This window comes from Cryptomeria japonica, chromosome 6, assembly GCF_030272615.1.
Source record: "Cryptomeria japonica chromosome 6, Sugi_1.0, whole genome shotgun sequence".
NCBI classification, from domain to species: domain Eukaryota; kingdom Viridiplantae; phylum Streptophyta; class Pinopsida; order Cupressales; family Cupressaceae; genus Cryptomeria; species Cryptomeria japonica.
In genome coordinates this window covers 275,802,532-275,812,368 of record NC_081410.1, presented here as the reverse complement: position 1 = coordinate 275,812,368, position 9,837 = coordinate 275,802,532, and the positions used below count along the sequence as shown (strand labels likewise).

General features: G+C 33.7%; 1 long non-coding RNA gene across 1 annotated transcript; it reads left to right on the top strand.

Annotated features, from left to right (window-relative positions):
* The first annotated feature begins 1,777 nt into the window (after positions 1-1,777).
* On the top strand, positions 1,778-9,150 carry LOC131062581 (uncharacterized). The gene is made up of 2 exons (XR_009110911.2): positions 1,778-1,942; positions 8,632-9,150. It is a non-coding gene; the product is annotated as an uncharacterized LOC131062581 (long non-coding RNA).
* The last annotated feature ends 687 nt before the right edge of the window (positions 9,151-9,837 follow it).

Sequence of the window (9,837 nt, the reverse complement as noted above, 5' to 3'; positions counted from 1 at the left end):
AAATAAATATTTTACCTTAAATATTTAAATTATTCTTTATATATATTATCTTAAATTAAAAATTAAAAATATTCTAATTGTCTTAAATAAAACATAAATAAAAAAATTACATTTTAGAAATATTGTTTATGAGCTAAGCTAGAGGTTCATTTTTAATGTTTGGAGGGAAATAAAAGTTAAGTTGTGTTCCCACATGGAACTTAGGGTTCCCTCTATACTGCAACTTTGATTTCTCCCCTCATCTTGTTATTTCAGAATAAAAACGAAGTTCCCTGCGCAAAATATCACAAGACAAAAGTTTGAGTCATGGAAGGGTTCTCATGCAGAAGAAACAATTTCAACATCCTAAGAGCAGTAAAAGCCATTTTTAGAGGATCCTATATGTGGTTGGATACGATATGACTAAAGAGAACATATCCATAAATGCCACTTCAAGTATCCCATGTAGGCTATTCTCCAAGGAGGCGGGTTTGTTTAATATGAGAGCCCTCTTATTACAATCTAAGAAAAGAGTTCATTCTCACATGCATGAGAAAAAGGGGGGTTTTATGCTCTCATTTTCTTCAATAAATGATGATTGTTCTCTAAGACAGGGATATATGTCTTCGGGATAGGGAGACGGGGACGTGGTATCCCCCACCATCTTGCCATTGTCATTGGATGTGCATTGCTAGAGACACAAAGTTGTCTCAGCATCTCCAAGGACTCTTGGAAACATCTTGGTGTCTCCAAGACTCCTTGGATGTCCAGGCGTCTCCAAGACTCTTGCCATGGGACATCACAAAAAGCAATGTCACTATTTAAAAATTATAATTAATTGAAGAACTCTTTTTAGTTAAGAATGTTAGACAAAATTAATATTTTGTCTTAAACACTTAAATTATTATTTTTTAAAATTAAAAATTAAAAATATTTTAATTGTCTTAAATTAAAAATTAAGACAAAAGAAAGAAATATGTATTTTCAATAAGTGAGAAGGAGCTGACACAATAGAGGTGTTTAAGACATTAATTTAAGACAAAATACTTATTTCATCTTTTACACATGTTTTATATTTAACATATATATTTTGAATATTTAAATTGTCTCAAATTAATTCAAAACCACACTATCTGAAAATAGAAACAAATACATATTTTACATCATTACAATCTCTCCAAATTTTTATGTACTATACAAAATGTACAATCTCATGACCTAAAATTCAAATTTGATATGATAACTCTTTATAATTGTTTAAATAATCTAAATAAGATTATTTATTTTTTAATAATTCACTCCATTCATAACACATTTAAATTTAAAGTAATATGAATGTGTTTCTATCAAGCACAAATAAGTCTCACAAACAAGACAAAACACATTTAGTGTTGAATGTACTAATGTAACTTACAGATTGTGATAGTCCAAAACCTAATGAAATTATCCAATAATTAGTACTAAAAAAAAATTTAATTGAAATGGATAAAGTATAATGTTTTGTTTGTGTAGCCATCAATCTAAACAATAGACATCACATGTCAAATATTTTGTTGGAATCCAAGTCATATAAAAATGTTTCCTTAGGATAAATCCAACTTGTCATTTGGACTCTCAAAGACTTTAAAATGGGATACTTGTCAATATCATTCATTGCAACGTTTAAGTGGATGTAATATTTCAAATTTCCTTTCATTTTCTCTAATAGGTCGTTAACACTTTTAATAAGTTTTTATTTGGTGTGCATGCAAGTGAAAGTGAAAATGCATGAAATTAGTTTTTCCCTAAAAGAAAACTTTTTCTTCTCTTCCCGCTAAACTCATCTACTCACTTTTCCAATTTTTAGTAGTGGGAAGGATTTACAAATACATTCAAGGGTTCCTTGAGAGAGAGAGGGCAAGATTCGACATGGGAGAGGCTAGTTTGTGAAAGAAGGGGCAATCATGTTGCAGGATTCGAACAGGTACTAAATTTGCCCGATACTCTTCATATTCCCCATTCAATTCAATGTCTTTTTTTTTATTATTCTCCTTATTCGATCTTCTTAAGATTGTTTCAAAAAAAGATTTACCGTTTGATGCAGTGGGAGCCATGCAAATAACATATGGCAAAAATAAAAAGGATTTATTGCATGTTTATGAATCTGTGTTGCAAAAGATTTAGAACATGGATCACAAATGCAACAAGAGCATGATATGAAACAAAGAACATCAATTACTAAAGACTCTGTTTCATTATGATCTGATGATTGCCCATTCCCTATCTTAAAGCTCTCCATTTTTAATTTGTATATAAGATCTGTTGTGTTGAACTTTAAACCTGATAGTTACATTTGCTTTGGAAGTTTTTAAAGCCTTGTCAACAAATCGATATTCTGTATATCCTGTAACCATTGCATTCCATAGTGCCAAATCCCTTTGAAGCACTCACATGTGTTGTCTATTCTTCAAACTTTTTCATGTTTGTCTATTCGAGCAAAAAATCTACCTCATTGAATGTCCAACATTTCTAGTTAGAATATCTGACAAGAATATACATGCTGCTGCACTTTAATTAGTCTATCTTAAAATCTTTCCATTTCAACACTGGCGAGGATGAAATAAATGAGCATTGCATTGGTTTCAAAAAAATTAGTACCTTTGAGCTCTGCATCAGTTGCAGCCCTCAACACTATGTAGACTGAGTAGAAAGAAGTGGCATTTGTTCCTAAGACAATAAAAAACATCCATGTTGGCAGAGCCATGACATATAGCTTTGTATGCACTAGTATAAAAGGTAGACAATAATAAGTTGCACAAGAGTTGATAATATCCACCTTAAAAACTCTCCAAACATTAACATATTCACCAATCTTAATTCTACCCCTCTTTTAATTCCAGGAATATACATAAAAAACATGGCTAGGAGAAATATTGGTACAGTGAAAACAAAACTCCATAAGAAAGACTTATGGTACCAATTAATTTCTTCACTTCTGTCAAGGCCTCCTGACCCTTCAGGCTGAAATAAAGTTGTTTTGTAGTTTCCAGAACATGTCTCCTCAATCACCTCTATAAAGGTTCTAGGTCCTGTCATATTTGGATAGTATGACACAACTAGTTTCTCTAGTTCCATATCCAGGTCTATATCTTGTACTCCTAGTAATGCTTTAAGAGAACTTTGAATTATTTTAATTTCACCATCCAAGAGGATTCCCTCTTGTTTGAGATGAACCTTATTTCTATCTTCCCCGGTAGTAATCAAGGTAGCTTCAAAACTAGTGTCATCAATCACATTAATTAACTGCTTGTAGTTAATCAGTTTGGGCTCATATCTGATTTATGCTTCTTCTGTTGCTAAAGCAACTGCAACCCTTTACACCCCTTGGACCTTTTCCAAGGAAGATTCCACAAAAGTTGTCTTAAAATTTGTAGCTAACCAGTTTCTAGCTCATTTTGCTTGTCTCAATCAATATTGGTCTCAAAGAATTTTATACATTTAGAACTTTCACTGTTTTCATCTCTCATGACCCTGCTGCTACTCATCCATATTAATGGGTTGTTTTGACCTTTGAGGTCTAATTCACCCTGTTGCTCTCATCTTTTCAAACTATTTATCAGAACATATCATTGAGTGCTCTGAACATGTTTTGAGGTTACTATCTTTTTGTCCTGGGCTTGATGGTTGTTGATAACTGACTTCACAATCCCTGTTATGACTGCTCATAGGTGTGTTCTGAGACTTTATGAAGTAATGACTACCCTTTAATCCATGTTATCTACTTTGAGCCAAAAGGTCTGTCAGTTATGCAAAATAAGGCTCTACATTCATGCAAACTGATTGTAGCCCGCTAGAAGAGTTGCCTCGACTCATGCACTACCCATGTGAGACCTTCAATTAACCATGAACTGCTGCATTATCCTCAGAAACTCCTTCTTTTCAGGGATGAAACTGATATGCATGACGAATTTCATATCCCGCCACTAAAACTATTTTTTTGCATGGTGTCTCAATTTACTAAATAATTATGGGAACGAATGTATGAAAGTCTGAGATTTTGCAAGTTCCACCTTTGTTTTGTAAATTAGTGTGCATTATATACAACTTATTGTAAAGCTTCTTTAAGATGAGTCAAAAGATGACTTAATTCGCTGCTCCATATTATTGTGGGTTACTTGCTGCAAAAGACATTCACCTTAAGGCCATCACTGTTTATTCACTATTTTTCTTTAGACCTTTCACTATCTTACAAGCCTATGATCTTCTCATAACAGTTATATACACTGTGAACTGTGATTTGTATGGTGACCTTTTTTGTGTCTTCCAATTCTTTAGTACAACCTCATAAAGACATTGACTGTTATTATGCTTATGTCTACGAAACTTTTCATGATTGTATTCATGACTTTTTGTATGCTCTGATACTATCCTTTGAGTTATTACAAAGCTACTTCTCATGAATAGTGATTTCTTAGTGTCGTCTCATGGTGATCAGAGGTTGCACCGTGATCATTATTTTTTGTTACCTGGATTGTTATAGTTTTAACAGTCTTCTCCATTTACTTTCATGTGATGCTCGACTTCATTGATCAATCTTGATTGTCAGTGAGTACCTCTGTTATAACTTTGCTTTGATGTAAGAACTTACCAAGATGTAAGGGTGAAAGGGCATAATGAAGGAGACTGTCCTTTTGATGCATTGGTACTGTGCATCCCTGTATAACCTTTTCTGTGATATCTAAAGGTGCTATAACCTTTTATTCCTCATTCAAGAATATCTTGGGACAAATTGTCTAAGCTCAGTGGCTGAGACCTCTATCAACGACTTGACTGCTCTCAAAGTCCCATACTCAATCTTTAAGGTATGTAACCTTGCTTGTAGCACTATATTGAGTCTTCTTTATGTATATCCCTGCTGAGAGACTGTAAATATGTATTCATGGTTGTAGGTCTTGTTACCTATTTTTCGCTCTCCGGTAAAAATAGGTTGTCTCAAAGTGTTATGGTATCATTTTTTTTTTTTATCTCAAAATGTCAAAAGAGAGAAAGGTCATTTCTAATTTATTTGGTTTAGCTTGCCAAAGTGAATAAGTGTTTAAAAAGTCACTCCCAATTTGTAAAAAGACTCTAAAAGATGCTCCCAAGAGGTTCTCCACACCAAAGATCAAAGTTGAGCCCATTTTCAATTGAAAAGAGAGAAATAAGCTTGAAGCTCAAAGTCTGTAATGTCCCTACTAGTTAGAGATCATTAACATGCAAAATTGATTGTTAGAATACAACAAACATATATATATATATATATATATATATAAGTAATCTAAATTGCAATCTAACTTTAAACTACTTACTTAACATAATCACAACTTTTATCTAATAAAAAGGATACGATTGCCATACGAAAGTATGTCCTTAGGCGGCCGTGAAGCTCGCCTTCTTGGAACCCATCTTGGTTCCAAGCCCTCCAAGAAGTCGAAGGTGAATTCGACTCCTGTCTTGAATGTAATTTCTTACATCCAAGCCCTCCAGGAAATCAAAGGTTAATTCGACTCCTGTCTTGAATGTAATTTCTTACATCCAAGCCCTCTAGGAAATCGAAGGTTAATTCGATTCCTATCTTGGGTGTAACCTCTTACACCCAAGCCATCCAAGGAAGACCCCATGTCAATTCCTTGCCTTGGATGATGCATCCCATCATCCAAGTCCTCAGAGGGGACCAGCCAGATCAGTCTCTTCTTGGATGAACTTAGTCAACCAAGCCATATATATGCATATAGATATTCAGTATATACTACCTACCAGGGATTATCATAATCCCTCCATTAGGCTAAGGGAATTTCTTCCCTATAACCTTCATCATATAATCACATTAATATTACATTTTATAATTCATTACTGTTTTCCATTCCATAATTTACGTCTTCAATATACATATATATTCTACATAGATTCCCATCTTTATTGCTACATTCATATAAGTAATCATTAGAGATATATGTATTCATAAAAATGCATTAATATATATGTGTGTGTGTGGCACACACGTCCACACACATATATACCTTAAGACTTCTTAACCCCTCTTACCTGTATGCAGATTGTAGCCTGCGGTTGGAGTTCGCACTGTAGATGTCGCCTGCAGATTGGGAGGCAGACCACAAAGAATACAAATGTTACTTCCTGTAACTTGATAACAATTCTGATCTGATCTTATCAATGGTGATGTCACTAGATGCTTTTGATTCCTTCCCTTTATATCTCTAAATTTGAGGGAGAGGTCACACCTCTTCATCATGTATGCCCTTTGGCAAGAGACATACCCTTTCACCATTAGCACCCTTTGAAAGAGTGCAACTCTTCATTATTTCTACCATTTGAAAGGGACACAACCTTTCATAATCAGATCTGCACTTATTATTTAAATCAAACCCGCACTTCTCATCACCAAATTATCCCCCCTCTCAAATGAGGTTTTCTTCTCCCTTTTATATATCATTGTTGAGGGAGTCACAACTTTTCCTTTCATGTCATTTGCCCATTCGAACAGGTACTAAATTTGCCCAATACTCTTCATATTCCCCATTCGATTGAATGTCTCTTTCTTGTTGATTCTCCTTATTCAATCTTCTTCAACTTGTTTCAAACAAAATATTTCTCATTTGATGCAGTGCAAGCCATGCAAATAACATATGGAAAAAATAAAAAAGGATTTATTGTTTTGCAAAAGATTTAGAACATGAATCACAAATGCAACAAGAGCATGATATGAAACAAATACCATCAATTACTAAAAACTTTGTTTCATTATGATCTGATGATTGCCCATTCCTTATCTTAAAGCTCTCCATTTTTAAGTTGTGTAGGAGATATGCTGTGTTGAACTTTAAACCTGACAGTTACATTTTCTTTGGAAGTTTTTAAAGCCTTGTCAACAAATCGATATTTTGTATATCCTGTAACCCTTTGAATCACTCACATGTGTTGTCTATTCTTCATATTTTTGCATGTTTGTCTATTCGAGCAGAACAATTGATAAAATCCACCTCATTGAATGTCCAACATTTCTAGTTAGAATATTCTTCATATTTTTGCACTTTAATTAGTCTATCTTAAAATCTTCCCATTTCAGCACTGGCAAGGACGAAAGAAATGAGCATTGCACTGGTTTCAAAAAAAAATAGTACCTTTGAACTCCGTATCAATTGCAACCCTCAACACTATGTAGACTGAGTAGAAATAAGCTACATTTGTTCCTAAGACAATTAAAACATCCATGTTGGCAGAGCCATGACGTATAGCTTTGTATGCACTAGTATAAAGCATAGACCAATAATAAATTGCACTTGAGTTGATAATATCCACCTTCAAAGTTCTCCAAACATTAACATATTCACCAATTTTAATTCTAGCTCTCTTTTAATTCCTGGAATATACATAAAAATCATGGCTAGGAGAAATACTGGTATAGTGAAAACCAAACTCCATAAGAAAGACTTATGGTATTAATTAATTTCTTCACTTCTGTCAAGGCCTCCTTTAGGAATAAAGTTGTCTTGCAGTTTCCAGAACATGTCTCCTCAAAAGTTCTAGGTCATGTCATATTTGGATAGTATGACACAACTAGTTTCTCTAGTTCCATATCTGCTTCTATATCTTGTACTCCTAGTAATGCTTTAAGAGAAATTTGAATTAATTTAATTTCGCCATCCAAGAGGATTCCCTCTAGTTTGAGATGAACCTTATTTCTATCTTCCCCGGTACTAATCAAGCTAGCTTCAAAACCAGTGTCACCAATCACATTAATTAACTGCTTGTAGTTAACCAGTTTGGGCTCATATCTGATTTCCGCTTCTTTTGTTGCTAAAGCAACTGCAACCCTTTTCACCCCCTGGACCTTTTCCAAGGCAGATTCCACAAAAGTAGTCTTAAAATTTGTAGTTAACCAGTTTCTAGCTCATTTAAGGTGACCGAGCTTATTTTGCTTGCCTCAATCAATATTGGTCTCAAAGAACTTTATACATTCAAAACTTTCACTGTTAATAGTGGATCACGAGCTTAAGAAATGAAGAATGACAGTGATTATGCTAAATTGCAATAAATGCATCAGAATAATGTCACATGCAACTATTTGTTTGTGGATCTGCCCATGTCTAGGTTGATGTTACAATGTTGCATATGGTCAAACAATCTAGTTAATTTAATGCACTTGAGTCCCCTTCAAAGTGATACTCAACACACCCATTATTCCAAGAAAAAAAAAACAATATAGGTACCAAACTTTGACAATAAGAAGCACTATATATGTGAATCTATACACATATATCTCTATTTATGCTTTGTTCAATATTTATATCATATAAAGATGTATATGATCAGGGATCATTGCATTTTTTGCACCTTAGTCCCCTAGTAAGCCACTTGTGATCCAAAAATTTAACAAAAAAAAATGAATTAGAGCATAGGATTTTTTTTAGCTTTTCATGGTTGCGTAATTGCTTTAATTTGGGTGAGATATATAGAGTTGCGTCTCTTCTGATATCAACACACTTATTGCACTTTTTAGAGAATATCTTTTTTATTGGATGACATGAAATTTCAAAATATCAGAATATTAGACTTTTAGCTCTTGTTATGAGACCATAGACTAACTGATTTATTTCTCACTGTGTGGTACAGGAGCACCTAGCACAAGTAGGCCACTTTGATGTCAACTTGGTAATAGGATAAGGTTTTTATTGTGTCCATGTTATTTTCATAAATAAGGTCATGAAAGACCATTCTTGATGTAATAAAGGTCCTATGGATCATTGTGTAGTGTTTTAGGTCCAATAAGGGGTAATGTTGTTACAAATTGTCCAAATTGTCATTGTGGTGAAAATGTATATTAAGGTGTTCAATGTAGGAAGGTATATTGAACCTCCTTAATCCTATTTTTAATATTCTATAGGCATGGTGGTCTTAATTTAGGTCTATGATAAGTTTTGGTCAAAATTGTCATTATTGACAAAAGTTGTCAATGCAACTTTGTGGAGCAACATTAGTCATTTGATGCACTTTGTTAGGTAAGGTTTAAAATACAGTTAAATCCATTTTCAGAGGCTTGGAAATAATTAAAATATCCCTATCCTCGACCAAGATGAGGGTCGGATGTTGTATTTTGAAGGAAATCAGTAAAATTTTGAGTTTTTCCCTGCATTTTTCACTGTCCATTAGACGTTACAGTCTGATTTCTTGTATTTTTCTTGGTGAAATATTCCCTACTATCATTGGAAATTTGTTTGAAATGATAGGGGATTGAATCCTCTAAATTTTTGCTTTGGTTGCATTTAAATTCATTGTGTTTTGATAAAGACATACTAGTTTTTGTAAAAATTGTCAAACCCTAGTCAAGGGTATCCAGTGGAATTAAAATAATGTATTATTGGCCATCCCATCATTAAAAAATCATTCCATTGGGTGGAATTATCCTTGTAAATATGTAATTTTGTCATTTTCTTGCAGGGCTTCAAATCCATGTATGGTATGTGCAAAATATGACTGTTGGTCTAATATTGTCATGTATCAAACCTAGTGCAATAGTATGTTACTACTTATCAAATTTCCATTAGTTTTATATACAAAGTCATTCTATATACTCTAGTTGGTTACCACTACCAAAATATTTAGTCGGTATGAACAGTCTAGTCGATTACAGAAGGAAAACAGTCACAAAGCCCAGTATACACCGAGCTGTCTACCGAGTGTTATTTCATGTCTATTGAGCAGTAAAGATAATACACCGAGTTGATATACACCGAGTGAAACGTGTTACCAGATTCATTGAACCTGGACACACATATGAAAATGTGTTACAAGATCGAGGCACATAGAACCGTTATCGCA